This window comes from Dipodomys spectabilis, unplaced genomic scaffold (assembly GCF_019054845.1).
Source record: "Dipodomys spectabilis isolate Male_0828 unplaced genomic scaffold, ASM1905484v1 ptg000004l, whole genome shotgun sequence".
NCBI classification, from domain to species: Eukaryota; Metazoa; Chordata; class Mammalia; order Rodentia; family Heteromyidae; genus Dipodomys; species Dipodomys spectabilis.
The window spans coordinates 9,799,738-9,817,299 of NW_024870681.1; the positions used below are offsets into that span (position 1 = coordinate 9,799,738).

Genomic DNA, 17,562 nt, shown 5'->3' on the forward strand with positions numbered 1-17,562 from the left:
AATAAATATCAGAGGGCAGAACAAGATAGGATGACCAAAGTACATGCAAACAGCCTGCAGAGAGGAGAGCTGCTGATCAAACAGTGAGCCTTAGAGAAGGCTCCTGGCCACGTGAAGGAGAGGCAGAGCTGTAGAGAAGTGAAACAGCCAGGCCCAGGAGAAGACGGCTCATAATACCAAAGCAACATCATTTCTTGAATTCAAAAGCCACTCTGCTGATAATGCATCTTTAGGGAATCCAGTCTATAATCTTGATGATAATAGTAGGTGGACATATAAGTATTAGGATGAAGCTTGATGAGGTCTCTTGAAATATATTTCTGGGCTGGCTTCTTGGATATAGGTTTATCTGACTGTTATGATAAAGAGAAGGAATTGGCTAGAGCATGGGTCAGTAAATCTCCATGGATAGTACTCAGATCCATGGACTTCCTGCTTAATAAAATGGCAGGATTATCTACAGGCTCTTTCTGAATTAAAAAAAAAAATAGCATGAAAGTCTTTCTGGAGGGGCTGGGAAGGTGGCTCAGTGGTAGAATGCTTGCCTTGCATGCATGAGGCCCTGGGTTCGATTCCTCAGCACCACATAAGCAGAAAAAGCTGGAAGTGGTGCTGTGGCTCAAGTGGTAGAGCACTAGCCTTGAGCTGAAGAGCTGAGGGACAGCGCCCAGGCCCAGAGTTCAGGCACCAGGACTGGCCCCCCAAAAAAAGAAGAAGAAAAAAAAAAAGAAAGTCTTTCTGGATATACGTCAGAAGGAAAGTGGAGGAAGCATTCTGACTTAGGTTTGTGTTTTTCTCGAGGTACTCCATGCCAGTGTGTCATAAAGGAAAGTGGTCAGGTGTGGCAGTGCATATCTAGTCACAGATACTTGTAGGATAAGGTTAGGGGTATCATTTGAGTTCAGGAGTTCAAAACCAGCCTGGACAACATAATAAGAACCTATCTCAAAAAAATCCAACCAATGGGAGGGGCGGGCGGGAAAATTAAAAAAAAAAAAAAATCCAACCAAGGAAGTTCATCTTTAAATTAAATTGACATGTTGAATTGGAACACCTTTGTACCATTACTTAAGGTGAAAGAAAAGGAAAGAAGGTTCATCTTAAGACCCCCCGAAAGAACCTTTTGTATCTTTTGTATGGTAGTATATCCATTTTTATACTGATGAGCTAAGTGTCACAGAAAATTTGGTACATGGGTACTAGGTAAAGTACATGGTTTCAGTGTCTGACAAACATAGTTGGATTTCTAGCTTATCAGCTTTGTGACTTTGTACAAATGTGTTAATCACTCTGAATCTCAGTTTCCTCCATTGTATAGGTGTTTGAAGGCTAAGTGAGATAAATCTTATACATTGAAGCTAATGGCACTCAATAAGTGGTTAGCTCTCTTCCCCTTCTACCTTTGTAATTTTTTTTCTTGGTAGTACTGGGCTTTGAACTCAGTGCCTTGTTTCTTATTAAGCAGGCAACCTAACCACTGAGCCACACCTCTAGACACGATCTTTGCTAGCTATTTTTTTTTCTTTTTTTCTTTTCTTTTGTTGTTCTTCTTCTTTTTCTTTTTTGTCAGTCCTGGGGCTTGAACTCAAAGCCTGGGCGCTGTCCCTCAGCTCTTAAGCTCAAAGCTAACGTGCTACCACTTGAGCCACAGTGCCACTTCCAGCCTTTTCTGTTTATGTGGTACTGAGGTATCAAACCCAGGGCCCCATGCATGCAAGGCAAGCACTCTACTGCTGAGCCACCTTCCCAGCCCCCTTTGCTAACTATTTTTGAGATAGGGTCTTAATTCCTTCCCAGTAACCTAGGATAACAGGTGCATCGCCAAGTGTCCAACTATTCATTGAGAAAGAATCTCAAAACCTTTTTCTAACCATGTTGGCACTGAAACAGTCCTAACAATCTCAGCCTCCTAATAGCTAAGATAAAAAGCATGACTCTTCAGGAGCATGAGATCTGAGAATCCCCATTCAAAGCCAGATGGGCAGAACAGTCCAGTTAACCAGCCAAAAGTACAAGTGGAAGTTTTGGCTCAAATGGTAGAGCACCAGCCTTGAGAAAAAAAAAAGCCAAACAAGCCAAATGGGAGTGTGAGACCAAGGCTCAATATTTGACACACCAAACAAAAACAAAAAGTAAATAAAATAAAATAGAAGCTTTTTTATTTGAGACAGCCTTGTGATCTTGAGGCTGGCCTTGAATTTGCAATACTCTGGCCTCACATTCTTTAGTGTTAGGCCTACTAGTATGTGCTACCATGCCTGGATCTGCTGTCGCTCTTTATTATTTTTTTTTTTTTGTCGGTCGTGGGGCTTGAACTCTGGGCCTGGGCGCTGTCCCTCAGCTCTTCAGCTCAAGGCGAGCGCTCTACCACTTGAGCTACAGCGCCACTTCCGGTTTTCTGGTGGTTTATTGGAGATAGGAGTCTCACGGTCTTTCCTGCCCGGGCTGGCTTTGAACCGTGATCCTCAGATCTCAGCCTCCTGAGTAGCTAGGATTACAGGCATGAGCCACCAGCGCCCGGCTCTTTATTTTTTTTTTATTCTTATTTTTATTATTTTTTTTGGGTCCGGTCGTGGGGCCTGAACTCTGGGCCTGGGGTGCTGTCCCTCAGCTTTTCAGCTCAAGGCTAGCACTCTACCACTTGAGCCGAAGCGCCACCTCCGGCTTTTTTCTTTTTGCTTATGTGGTGCTGAGGAATCGAACCCAGGGCCTCAGGCATGCAAGGCAAGCGCTCTACCCCTGAGCCACCTTCCCAGCCCCAGCTGTGGCTCTTTAATGGGAAGGTGCATAGACAGACAGACAGACAGACAGACAGACAGACAGACAGACAGACAGACAGATTAGATAGATATTAAAAAAAAATTGTACTTGTCCTGGGGCTTGAACTCAGGGCCTGGCCACTGTCCCTGAGTTGGTTTTGCTCAAAGCTAGCACTCTCCCACTTGAGCCATAGCCCCACTTTTGGCTTTTTTTGGGAAGGGGCCTAGTTTCTTGGAGATAAGAGTCTCACAGACTTTCCTACCTAGGCTGGCTTCAAACCATGATCCTCAGATCTCAGACTCTGAGTAACTAGGATTACAGGTGTGAGCACCAATACCTGGCATATCTGTTTCTTATTATGAAGTTACCTCTTTATATCAACTTGAACTTTTGAGACTTGACTGCTGTCTAAGTCCTAGGTGTTCTTCTCAGAACACAGAGAGACTTGTAATTATAGTATGCGAGGCAAAATAATTGCTCCCCGCAAACATCTGTGTCCTAACCCAATGTAACTTGTGAATATATTATTTGGCAAAGGGGACTGCACAGTTGTAGTTAAGGTTAGGGCCTATGGCAGGGAAAAAATATTCTGGACTTTTCTGGGAGGCCTTACCTAATCTTCTGAATTCTTTCAAGTAGACAGGCTTTCTTTCCTAGGTAAGGTCAGTCAGAGAGATGTGGCTATGAAGGAAGAGGTGATACAAACAAAACTCACCATTGCTGGCTTTGAAAGTAGAAGTAGGAAACCTTGACTCAACAACCCACAGAAGCTGAAAATGATGATGAAATAGGTTCACCTTGGAGCCTCCAGAAAAGAGTGAAGTTCTGGTGATACTTTGATACCTACTAAATGACAAGATAATAAACTGGTATTGTTTAGGTCAATTAGTGTGTGGTAATTTGTCATGGTAGCAATAGAAAACTGATAAATACAATTAATAGGGATAAAATTGACAATTTAGCTGTTCAATTAATCAATGGATGATTCATGATACCCAAGCAGTAAGATGATGATAAAAACAATCTATCTTCAAAATTCCCCTTAAATATTACAAATTCTAAAGTAACCATTTGTTCTTTAAATTTAGAACTGTAGACATATAGCAAAGCACATTTGTTTGCCTTTGCTCATATAGCAGGGGCTCTAGATTAAGCCTAACTCGGTCTCCAACCTGTCAGGTCATTTCCATAAAGGCAGGCCACCATTTTAGTCACAGAAATGAATAATGTACTTCATGGGATAATGATAATTGGATTCACTGGGGTTCATATGCTGTTCCCAAGCCTTTCCAAAGCCAAGTCTACTGAGAAGTGGCAATTCATTCAGTTACATTTAATAAGAAGTGGTTTGTTATAACGATTCATCTTCATGGAACCCTAGGGAAAGATGAGCAATCAGAGTCAGGAAGAACAGGAAAAAGAGGGTGGCTGTGAATTCAAAGCATCTCTAAGACCTTGGCCAAAGGATCTGGTGAATTTTTCTGCTTACATGACTCAGTCTCTCCCTTTGTGCCTAGCACTCACTACTACTGCTGCCTGGCTTTCTTGTCATCTACACTTTGTGTGCTTTTTGCAGCACTGCTTCTGAGCTTACTCACAACTTGGCTTACTCATAAGTTGACTTAGTCAAACCTTTGATTCATTCAAGTCCCCTCCTGACTTTCCAAGTTCTCTTCACAGTTTTTTAGATTTATTATGGCATTTTTTTTTTTTACTAATTTTAAAAGTTACTATTAAACTATGTGATTCCATGCTGTTTACTGTCTAGTCAGAGAGAGCGAGACAGAGAGAGAGACAGAGAGAGTTCAAACAGTTATAAAAGTGCTTTAGGTACATTCTGCTTGATTAAGTTTACTATATTTATTTATCCAAAATGAGACCTTAGATTAGTCCCTGAGTGCTGCTTAAACTTGCTGCCTTCAAAGCAGCAATAACAGGCTGTCCTGTTTAATCCCACATGGCCTTCTCCTGAAGTCCAGACAGATGATTAAACTAAGGACTGGAATTTGACCAAAAACAATTCATACATCGTCTGGCCAGCAATCTACAGTTTAATAAGCTTCCCTTAAAGGAAGAAAGTACAATAGAGCAGACATTATATAGAACTGATATATTTGTCATAGAGGAATAAATCTATACTTCAGAGAAGCTATCTGAATGGAGAAGGCCTTGATTCATAGGGAATTGTCTCATTTATGGAAGAGAAAGCGACAGGATACTTATTTTACTCAGAAACGGATCCAGGTACAAAGCAGAGAACAGAGGTGGTTTTGAACCTAGCATAGGACCGGTGTTTATCACTCATACGATAGCTAGAGTGAGGATTAAAGAAACTGGGCCAAGTTTGTTTGTTTTGTTGTTATCTAAATTGACCCATTTATTGTAGGCTAGGGATATATCAAATGGTAGAGATTCTACTGGTTTTTTGAATTCTTCAGTCTTCTAATGGCAGACTCGACTGTGACAGCAGAAGTGAGGTTGTAGGTCCGGGTACCATCAGCCACTGTTTTCCTGCAAGCTGTGGCCAGATGCCCACAGCTTGCCTCTTCATCCTGGTCTTGCCTGTGTACTTGGCGTGCTGGCAGATTTCAATATTTTTCCCCATCTTCTGGAGAGAGGCACCATAGCAGGTCCCGTATTTACCAACAATGCCAACCTTCTTGGTGAGTTTGGCCATATTGCCACAACTCAGGTCTAGGCCCAGAATGCTGGGCCAAGTTTCTTGCAGGAAAAGTATCATAGCCCAGAGCAGAGATAAATCATGGTCATTTTCAAGAGGTTTGTTTCTCTAGGATTTTCTAGGACAGACCTTGGTCTAGGCCTAAATGCACACATTTCTGGCTCTTCTTCCAGACTTTAGGTCATTGTGTTCATTTAGGTAGATCTCAGTGAAGCCTTTGAGACTACAGCTATCCAAAAGCATCATGGCACATCTTGTAGCACAAGCCCTGAATTTCCCTGCTGGAGACGGCAGATAGAGTTTAAATGGAGAAGGTCAGATTGAAGGTCAGTCCTTTGCACTGTGGATTGTGGGCTGGAAACGAGATTGGCACGGCTCTGCTGCTGGTGTGTTCTGTGTGGTGTTACTGGTGTGGTGGGAAAGGGGGTGAGGTCATAAAGATGCTGAATAGTAACAGCATCCTCTCGGGGCCAGATTGACAAAAGGGCTGGTGGTTCTTGGGAGTTTGTGCATACGGGTTTTGGGAACAGGTTGTTGGCACATTTGTTCTGTTGTCTGAAGATAGGCTTCATTTTGAAATAAAAACACACAGAGAGCTAAATTTCCTCTGAGACCATCTGGTAGTGTGTTTCAAACCTGACTTGGAGAGAAGTACTTGGTGTTGGTTCAGGGTTACTTGAGGTTATGGTAGTTGGTAGGGATCCTAGTAACGGTCCTGGAACACAAAGCTGGTTTCTAGAATAGAGCAGAAATCCAGGAACAACAGTTCTGCCAGAACAGGAGAAAGCTGACCAGCAAATTAGATGCGTTAACATTCATGGTAAGGACCCAGGGTTGGAGAAGGACAAGCATGAAGGTATTTCAGAGTCTGGAAGACCTCTAACTTCTAGAAACCATCAGTCTTTCCTATTTTGCAGCACTTTTTAGAGGCCACCAGGTTCAGCTTTCTTATACTACTGGTATAAATACCAAGTACCTCCAGAGACTATAACTAACCTTGTCTAGGTCAATTGATAGTGAAGCAAAAATAGGACTCATGGGATGACTTCTCTTCTAAAAGACATCTAACAGGGAATAATCATGGTCACACGTGAAAAGCAGTCAATGATAGTCATTTCCTTTTCTCCATAACCATCCTGAGCTGAGCTGGGCTTGAGCTACCACCTTTCTTGATGGAATTTTCCTTCCTTCTTCCTTCCTTCCTTCCTTCTTTCCTTCCTTCCTTCCTTCCTTCCTTTCTTTTTCTTTCTTTCTTTCTTTCTTTTTCTTTCATTTGTTCTTTCCCTCCCTCCCTCCTTCTTTTCCTCTTTTCTTTTTTCTTTTTCTGTCTCTTTCATTTTTTCTTTTCTTTTTTTTTTTTTGGTCCGGTTGTGGGGCCTGAACTCTGGGCCTGGGCGCTGTCCCTCAGCTCTTCAGCTCAAGGCTAGTGCTCTACCACTTGAGCCACAGCGCCACTTCTGGCTTTTTTCTTTTTGCTTATGTGGTGCTGAGGAATCGAACCCAGGGCCTCAGGCATGCAAGGCAAGCGCTCTACCACTGAGCCACCTTCCCAGCCCCCCATTTTCTCTTTCTTCCTCTTTTATTCCTTTCTTCCTCCCTGCCTCCTTTTCTCCTATTCCTTCCTTCCTTCCTTTCTTTTCTTTCTTTCTTCCTTTATTTCTCTTCCTTCCTTCCTTTCTCTCCCTCCCTACCCCTTTCTTTCTTTTTTTCTTTCTTTTCTTCCTTCCTTTCTCTCCAGTGCTATTAATCAAACCCAGAGCCTTATATACATCAGGAAAGTGATCGAGCACTGAGCTTCAGTCCCCACTTTGTCCTAAGATAAATTTCTAATAGTCTGCCTATGTTTATTCTGCCGCCAATTTACTTTCCTTACAACTGCTTGTGATCCAGGGCTGGGAAGGTGGCTCAGTGGTAGAGCACTTGCCTTGCATGCCTGAGGCCCTGGGTTCAATTCCTCAGCACCACATAAGCAAAAAGAAAAAAGCCAGAAGTGGCACTGTGGCTCAAGTGGTAGAGCACTAGCCTTGAGCTGAAGAGCTGTGGGACAGCGCCCAGGCCCAGAGTTCAGGCCCCACGACCGGACCCACCCCCCCCCAAAAAAAAAGTTATCAACAACTGCTTGTGATCTTCCCTAGCTGCCTTATTTTTTCAATTAATTAATAGACTAAAATTGAATTCATAGTACAAAGTATTTCCTTATCCCCTTTTAATTCATTCATTTTTCCTATTAACATCTGGAATTAGTGTGATAGTTGTTATAACTGATGAATCAATCTTGATTCTTTTTTTTTTTTTCATGTGCCAGTGTTGAGGTTTGAACTCAGGCACTGCCCCTTAGCTTTTCTGCACTGCCTCATAGCTTTTTTGCTTAAGACTAGCACTCTACCATAGCTTTTAGCCATGCTTCCATTTCTGTCTTTTTGGGTGGTTAATTGGGGGAAATAAGAGTCTCACAGAGTATCCTGCCTGGGATGGCTTCAAATGGTGATTGGAGGGTTCCTGTAGCTGTGATTACAGGTATGACCTACTAGCATCCAGCTCAATCTTGATTCTTTATTTTTAACTAAGGTCCATGTTTACATTAGGGTTCCCTCTTGTGTATATCATGTATTCCTGCCTGAAAATTAGCCTGTGTTCTCACCTACTCATCGCTTGCCAGTGGTCTTTTCAAGCCTGGCTCAGCCTTACCCTGCCCTGTCTTAGCTTTCTCTCCGCAGCCATCAGGTCTTCCGTTTCACTTCCTCAAGCCATATTCTGGTCATTCTACCTCTGAGTTTTGCTCATGCTTCCTGAAATGCTTTCTGCCTCCTGACCCCGCCCCAGGTTTTATCAGAGTTTATAATTATGTTTATGTTCCTGATTATTGCATTTGCCTCCTTCCAAGGCTGTGAGCTACTCACTGGAAAAGCTCTGTTCAAGTATCCACTGAACCTGGCACCCAGTAGACATAAAGTAAATATTTGTTGAATAATAGTAATAAATAAATTAACAGCAGAGCAGAGCAGAAGTTTGCCTGACTATGTGGCACTTAAGAAGAGTGGCAAGAAAAGCTGATGGGAAACAAGTAAAACAGCTTATCCAACAGGCTGGCAATACAGCTGACATTTTGTAGAGACCTCAACCCACCCACTGTGTCAGGAGAGAGAACTGGATGGTTACCACGATAGGGCTTAAGATTTCCAGGATGGAACTGTTCCAGTGATGACAAGGTACAGGGCGTGGCCAAAGGAGTCCTCTTTAGCGAGTTCGAAACACCAAGGAACTAAGAAGCTAAGCCACGGAGCAGATGCTCCAGAGTCAGCAAAATCCCTTCCTCCCTCCACCCCCAGGTGTTTAGCAATGGGTGGCTACCAGCAGGTTGGTAGATGGCAGAGATGAAAGGAGCAAAGGCAACAAGTTGCATGGCACGGTGCTCAGTGGAACCGAGGATTTCATACTAGAACAGAAGAGAAATTGCTTAGAAGTGTCTTAGGGGAACTTGCTGGAAGAACTGCTACATCTCTGTGTATGTGGGACAGGGGAGAATAAATAGCTTCCACTTAAAAGGACTACAGGGGAAGTGGTAATCTCAGGGGAAGGCCAGGTTTCAGTTCAGATTAGAAGGTGAAGGAGATTAGCTAGGTCACTCGTTGCACTGAACAGAAATTAACTCTAGCTATCTGTAGACAGTGGGGATTGGAGGATTGTATGGGGATGGGGGTGAGGATTGAGTATCTTGGACATGTTGAACAAAATGCCCCAAGCCTACACTTATAAACGAAGGTGACTATAAAGGTCTTTGTGAGTTGGGGTGATATTCCAAAAAGGTGTCTGTGAAGAATTTCAGGAAGTAAGAGAATGTGTTCACCAATGGATAGAGGTCCCCTAGGACATAAATAGAATGTTGGGTAAAGTACAGAGGAGCAGAAGTACAGGGGAGTATGTGGTGGAGTGCTCTGTACACACGGAATGGTGGTGTCAGGAAGTGGCATCTGGAATAGTACCTATAGGAGGACCTAGGAGAGCATGGTGGCACTGGTCCCATCTTCTAGTGCCTTCAGACCTGTTCCATTCTAGATACCTGTCTGTTCTCTGATTTACCACCACTGAATTAGAGTTTTTGACCTCTTTTCCTTTATCTCCTTTCTTCTGCTACCTCCCTGATAAGCTGCACCCTGGACTAAACTAACCATACTAACACCCAACTGCTTCATTGAGCTCCATCAAGTCTCCTCTATTTTCAAACTTACCACAATATTACTAATAATATGCCTTTCTTGACTTTTAGTCTATGAATATTCAAACCAAAGATTTTCTCTCTTTCTTTCTCCCTCCTTCCTTTCTTCTTTTTCGTGTGTGTGTGTGTGTGTGTGTGTGTGTGTGTGTGTGTGTGTGTACTAGAAGTTAGAGCTTCATACTCTCTTGCTTTTGCTGGTGTTCTACCACTTAAGCCATGCTTTTAGCCCAGCTTTTTTGCTGGTTAGTTGCAAATAAGAGTCTCAGCTTTGTCTGCCCACACTTGCTTTGAACAATAATCCTCAGATCTCAGACTCATCAGTAGCTAGGTTTTAGGAATAAAACCACCAATGCCAGCGTCATTTTTGTTGTCAGTGGTGATGGTGGTGGTGGTTATAAGGCTTGAACTCACAGCCTGGGAACTCTCCTTGAACTCTTTTGCTCAAGATTAGCCCTCTACCACTTTAAGCCACAGCGTCACTTCTGGTTTTCTGGTGGTTAACTGGAGATACGAGTCTCAAGGAGTTTCCTGCCTGGGCTGGCTTGGAATTGCAATCCTCACATCTCAGCCTCCTGAGTAGCTATGGTAACAGGTGTGAGCCACCAGCATCTGACCAGGTCATTTCTTATTGCTAATTTATAGTCTTCTTTTTCTAATGCTTAGCATACTGCCCATGACCTAGACAGACAGTAAAAAGATTGTTGAATGAATGAATACAAATGGACTTTGATTTCTTATTGCCCAATTTTTTTTTTATCATTTAGCAATGTTAGATAGCGAGGTGGCCATGTGGTGAAACTCTCCCATTTTTGCCCACCCTTTTCTGAGATTACCAATTTCCTGGCTTTGATTCTACATTAACCAGACACAGACCATCTGCCTGGCTAGACAAACCCAGCTCGAGACACCCTGTCCTGTTTATTCCTAGCTTGCCTTCCCAGCATCATCCCAGAATATGGGCCTGACACATACTGAATGTCTTCTCCATTTTCTAAAATGACATCTTGACAACATAGCTTGAGTGTCCATTCCCAAACACTTGGATTAGAGCCAGAAACACCTGGTCCAAATTCCTAAAACTGTTTTTTTTTCCCTACCCTTGTCATCTTTAGCATTTCAGCATAGAGGTGGCCCAGGGTAAATGTACAGGATGAAAATTTACATAGCCATGAGGAGCACTGATTTCAGGAGAGTGATTACTGCTGCAGGAGAAGGGAGCTAGGATAAGACCAGGGACAGGATTTAGAGACTTCAGCTTTCTAGGTGATGTTTTGTTTCTGAGGCCTATTCTTTATATACCCATTATACACTCATGTCTCATGTCTTTTTGCAATTCTAAAATGTTTCAATGAAGAAATGTAGAGGAGTAGAGGCATGGTTCAAATGGTAGAGCACCAAGCCAAAAGCAAGAAAGCTGAGCAAGAGCATGAGGCCCTGAAATTAAACCAAATACTGGCATTCACACACACACACACACACACACACACACACACACACACACACACACACACACAATCTAACAAAGAAATTTAGAATTACAGACGCTTAGCCTTTACCCTAGTGGATGCCAATAGGTGGGCCTGGCATGGAAACAGTACTGGCTTGATCGACAGTGGACCTTGAGGGACGTTATTAAATCAAAATGTTCAGCAGAGAAAGGAGAGGGACCATGGAGGGCTTCTGGGCTCAGAGCCAACATCTTACACCACAAAGCTATAAGCTCAGTTTAAATGACTATGAAAGCCTGTGAACCTATTGTATTGACTAGTGAAAAGCCTCAAAATAGGCAATTCTCAGCTTATTAATTTACTTGCTGGCCTGTTGTTTGGAACCTGCAACAAGTTTTTCTATAGAAACAATATTATAAATGGTGGTTCTGCCCCAAAACAAGTCACAAAAGCTTACAGAAATGTTACGTACCTGAAATATTGTACTAATAACACTAAAGACCCTGACCACTATTTATAGCAGAGTTTCTATGGGAAAGTGTATTTAGACTTTTAGTGCCTGTAACACACATTCCTCAGCCCTGCAAGTCCTCTGGAGTCTTGACCTTATTCTCACAGTGCTGATTCTTATCAGAATGATTCCATACATGCTGGAGGGCAGGCTGGCTACTTTCTGTTGCTACAGGACTCAAGCTGGATTTTCAAGCAATTCATCTTCAGTGAGCTGACCCAAACTCTTACTATTTACCCTCTCCTCAGATCTAAGTTTAGCCTTCAGCCTAATAAGCACAATACAGTCTTTTAACATGCATGCCTTGCACATCCTATCATGCGCTGATTCATAAACTCTAAGGGACCTAAGTTGTACGTTTCTAGGATGTGAGCTGAGATGACCAGGAATTCTGACATGGAAGTTTTGAGGACTAGTATGATTCCTGAGACATGAGGGAGAGGGGAAAAAAAAGACATCTAAGATAACCTCTGAATAGGGGATCCCATGATCAAGGAGAGAATTCCTCCTGATGTTGGTTGAAAAGAGATGAAAAATGTGCCCCAGGTTAGGACATGGGTGACTTGGACAAGAAGTATCTCAGAGAATGATATAGATCCTCAAATATTCTCACTTGGAGAACTGAAAACTGAAAGATCTCCATGGCATTTGGTGGGGGACCTAAAAACCAAACTATCATTTTCCTCATAGACCTGTTGGCTATGAAAGTTATTGTAGAAAACTTTCTTTCTATGTCCTCAGTGGTGAAGACAATGACATTCAGTGCTCATGGTGGCTAGAAGGGGTGAGAGTTCAAGATCTGTCTCTGGGAGAGCTACAGAAGCCCATGCAGAAGAGCAGGAATCAGTCACTGGGACATGCGGGACAGAGAGTGACTTAGAACAGAGAGTATTAGAGCCCTGGTACCACACACAGCTCTTTTTTGGTAATAGTCATGATGAGACCATTTCTTCCCCCTACTGTACAGTAATTATGGGTACAAAAATCAAACTGCCTTGTATTTTCCTAGCTGAGGAACTAGGTAGATGCTCTCCCAGGGCTCCAGCCTTGAACAGTGACTCAGACTCTGAAAATACAGTTTGCAGCTATTATCCTAGTCCTCTGCCTGCAGTCAAGCATTTCTTTTCCCCAAGCAGATTCTCCAACATTCCCATTCATTCTATTGACTTTTCATCACCTTTTATAAACACTTGCTTTCTACTCTGATTATCCAGCGTGTTACTGTAGTGTGTGATGGAAGAACTCTGACTGATCCAGACCCCAATGCCAGAAGGTGGCTAGATCAAGGCAAATCTGTTGCTTTACAACTTAGACAGTTGTAGCATTTCATCTCCATACACAAAAATGGAAATTCGTATCATGGAAATGTAATGAGCTCAACTTTTGCCTGAGAAGGCAAAGGTGGGTAAGGAGAAAGTTACTATCAATATTATCCTCAAAACAGGAAACCAATCATAGCCCTGTTCTGTGCTATTCACTTGGATGATATTATAAATATTTTGATTGTTATTCAATGCTATCAAGGGTTTTAGTTCATTTATTTAGGGGAAATCAATATATACATTTGTATTAATGGAAAGAATTTTAGGGAAACAAGTAAATTGCAATGTCATTACTTTTTCACAATTTAAAAGGCCTGAATTAAAATTCAGTGTTCATTTTAGAATAACAACTAAGACAAATATATCTGGAAATAGGTCTGCTTAATTAAACCCAACAGTTGGTCAAATAAAATGAAGTATGCTTCAGTTCAACCAGTTGGCATTTCTCTTTGCACTGTGATTAGCAGACTGGGTGGCTGAGCTTGTCTGAGAAAGGGCAGCCTTCTTTAACGCTTTGTGCCAGATCCAGAGAGGTGCCATCCACCTCATCAGATGGTGTGCTGGGCTTTATCCCAGGGGATATCCTGGTCCTCTGCTCATGGGGTAGCCCAGTCCTTAGGCAAAGGAGAGGATGTTTTACATACCAATGGAGCTCAGTTTTGTGACTACTTCAGATGGAAATGAGGATAAACTCAGGGATATTAGGCAGCTTTCTGTGGTCACACTGGTCTCTCCTACTTGACATGAAGCCACTATCACACAGGTAGAAACCAGGGACATACAATGTTTGAATGCTGCCTCTAGATTTCTAGCTTCCATTGGAGGCATATGACCCAACCATAGCTTGGAAAAGACATACTTACTTCCTCTCCCTTCTGCCATAGTTTTCTTTATTATAATTTGGAGCTCCCCTCAGCCCTATCACCAAACACACCCTATCTCACCTATGATCTGAACTCCAAGAGCTCTGGATGGATATAGAACATGTAGAGAAGTGCTTAAGAAACAGAAGACAAGGAGGGGCTGGGAAGGTAGCTCAGTGGTACAGCGCTTGCCTTGCATGCATGAGGCCCTGGGTTCAATTCCTCAGCACCACATAAGCAGAAAAAGCCAGAAGTGGTGCTGCGGCTCAAGTGGTAGAGCGCTAGCCTTGAGCTGAAGAGCTGAGGGACAACGCCAAGGCTCAGAGTTCAGGCCCCACAACTGGACCCTTAAAAAAAAAAAAAGAAAAAGAAACAGAAGACAAGGAGTTTCCCTGTTACGTAAGTGAGATCATATCATAGATCAGGTGTCTTGTGCTGATCTTCCCAGAGGCAGAGATTTTCAGCAGGTGTAAGTGACCTCCTCTTTTTTGTGCAAGTTTTTTTTTATCAGCCTCCTTCCCTCACTCATCCCTGAGCCAGGGCCCTTTATAATAGTGAATAGGAAATTCTGTCTCAGTAGAATAACCACTTCTATGAATCGTCCATCTGTGATTGCTGTCTGCTCCATTTATCTCTGACTTCTGGCAAAGGTCTTTGAAAAACAAAAACTTCAAGGAGCTGACAACTTCACCTCAGATCTGGAAGAAAAATGAAAGACTATTTTGGAAATGTTAAGTCTAAATCACAATATTAATCTGAGCGCCAGTGGCTCAGTCCTTTATTTTTTTATTTTTTATTTTTTGGGTCCGGTTGTGGGGCCTGAACTCTGGGCCTGGGCACTGTCCCTCAGCTCTTCAGCTCAAGGCTAGCGCTCTACCACTTGAGCCACAGTGCCACTTCCGGCTTTTTTCTTTTCTGCTTATGTGGTGCTGAGGAATCGAACCCAGGGCCTCATGTATGCAAGGCAAGCACTCTACCACTGAGCCACCTTCCCAGCCCCTGGCTCAGTCCTTTAATTCTAGCTACTTAGGAAGCAGAGATCTGAGGATTGCAGTGTGAAGCCAGCCAGGTCAGGAAAATCCTTGAGATTCTTGTCTCCAGTTAACCACCCAAAAGCCAGAGGTGGGGCTGTGGCTCAAGTGGTATAGCAATAGCCTTGAATGAAGAAGCTAAAGAAAGGACAGGGCCCAAGCCATGAGTTCAAGCCTCAATACTTGAACTCAGTACAAAAAATAAAATAAAATGAATCAGTCACAGCATTGCCTTTTGCCCATATAGCTTCTCAGTCATTTAATGAACAGTATCTCAATTGACTTTTGGGGAGCCATGTTGTACCTGCAAGATGTCCTAGGATATATCCCCACTTGACACAAACCCATGAGGCAGGTTCTTTGGCCACTGGCCACAGCACCACTCCAGGCCAACTCCAAGGACCGTGCCAGAGATCCCCATAGTTATCTACTTGTACTTTGTACTCAGCCAGGGTCACTAAAAGTAGTAAATTATTCCTGGTATTCCTACAGGCCTCTGCTTTCACTGTACCAAATTTAATCTTACCAAAGAAAAAAAAATTTCATATAATGCAGAGTTAGATAAAGAATGTTCTTGCAAAAACAAAAGACTTCGTTTCTTTTTTAACTTTGGCTAACACCGAACAGCCCTACACCATTGAAACCACTGCCTTTAACAGAGGAGTGGGGCCTTTCTGTCCCAGAATAAGGGAGCTGTGGAGGAAGCAAGCCTGATCGATGCCAACTACATGAGAATAGGAGTCACGTGTCCTGGACACCTCACAGATGTGGAAGCAGGTAGCCAGTGTCCTCTCATAATGCACTTGGACCACTAAAACCTGAAGCACAGCTGGGCGCTGGTAGCTCACACCTGTAATCCTAGCTACTCAGGAAGAGATCTGAGGATTACAGTTCAAAATCAGTCTGGACAAGAAAGTCAGTGAGACTCTTATCTCCAATTAACCACCAAAAAAAACTGCAAGTGGTGCTGTGGTTCAAAGTGGTAGAGTGCTAGCCTTGGATAAAGAAGCTCAGGAACAGTGCCCAAGCGCTGAGTTCAAGCACCACAATCAAAACAAACAAACAAAACCTGAAGCAGCTGAAATAGGTGAGCCCCTTTCTTTGAGTGTTTCTATTTTTACCTTCTTTTATAAATTAAGCAATGAAATGGTCAAGTGGCCATTGTCTACTTCAAAGTACCAAGAAGTACAGGAAACATCTTTATTCTTGGAATTCTTCCTGTGGCCACAACTAACAAAAGCAATCCAAAGTCTGATGTTCATGGCACATAGACTTAAGTCCTGAGACAGAATCAGTCACCTACTTAAGAGTAAATCACGGAGACCTCAACTACCATGAAACCCTCTTGGCCAGGGCCAGGGGCTGTAATTCATAAGAGAGGAACTCTGTCACACATATTTCATCTTTCTATACGGCTATACTGACTCTCATCTCATATATCTGCAAGAGAAATGCACTAGGAGGATTATGAATTCAAGGCCAGCCTGAGTTACATAGCAAGTTCCAGACTAGCCTAGCTACATTGAAAGATCCTGTCTCAAAAATACACTTGTACCCCTTCCCACCTGCCCCCCAGAATCCTGCTAATTAAAGCATATGAAAATAAAATCTTAAAACATCAACAGAAATACGATGTAATGACATCTTATTTTTCAGATAAGAAAACCTTTTGTGAGTGCCGAAGCTACGCACGGCCGCTCAGCTGCACGGGAAAAGAGTTGACAAAGAAAACTGGAGTCATCCACTAGTTAGGTGATTTCTCACAGCCTCCAACCATGCGTCTCTCTGCTGTGCTCGCCCTGGCATCCAAGGTTACTCTAGCCCTTCACTACCAATATGGGATGAACTGCCCAGGCTCCCTAGCAGACAAGAGGAAGAACCCTCTGTGGAGGAGGCTGTGTCCACTGCCTGTGGAACCCATCGCTGATGAGGACTGGCACCTGTTCTGTGGGGATACAGTGGAAGTCTTAAAAGGCAAGGATGCTGGGAAACAAGGCAGAGTGCTTCAAGTTATCCAGCAGCGAAACTGGATGGTCCTGGAGCAACTAAACACACATTACCGCTACATTGGCAAGACTCAGGATCATCCAGGAACCATGATCCCTAGTGAAGCACCACTGCTCACAATGAGGTCAAGCTAGTAGATCCCCTGGCCAGGAAACCTACCGAGATTGAGCAGAGATTTACTGAAGCAGGACAGTGAGTTCGAGACTCCACAAGATCAGGAATTTATCCCCAAATCTGACTTGCCCAGATCTGATGGCATTGTCCCTGAAACCTGGATTGATGGCCCCAAGGACACATCGTAGAAAATGCTCTAGAAAGAACTTATGTTCCTCGTCTAAAGACACTAGAGGAGGAGGTGATGGAAGCAATGGGGATCCAGGAAACTCGGAGATATAAGGAAGTCTATTGGTATTCTGAGCCAAGGAGAACAGCTTTCTTCTGCTATCTTTATTTTGAAGGCTATGGCAACTCTTCCTCAGATATCAATAAAGAGTCCTGAACCCTGAAAAAAAAAAAAAAGAAAATCTTTTGTCATCTTCAAATCAGTCAGAATGTCAAATCAGAATGTCAAAAAAGATACAAGTACATCAAATAAATATCTTCGTTGTGGCTACATATCATTTCAATATTTGAAATAAATGCCAATAATTAATGTGAGAAGATACTTTTATTTTTTTTTTTTTTTTTTTTTTTTTTTAAGTATTTTTTTTTTTTTTTTATTGTA

At 42.8% G+C, this 17,562-nt stretch overlaps 2 pseudogenes; one reads left to right on the top strand and one right to left on the bottom strand.

Moving 5' to 3' along the window:
* Positions 1–5,174: 5,174 nt before the first annotated feature.
* Positions 5,175–5,437, bottom strand: LOC122120077 (annotated as a pseudogene).
* Positions 5,438–5,859: 422 nt separating this feature from the next.
* LOC122119232 lies at positions 5,860–17,347 on the top strand (annotated as a pseudogene).
* The last annotated feature ends 215 nt before the right edge of the window (positions 17,348–17,562 follow it).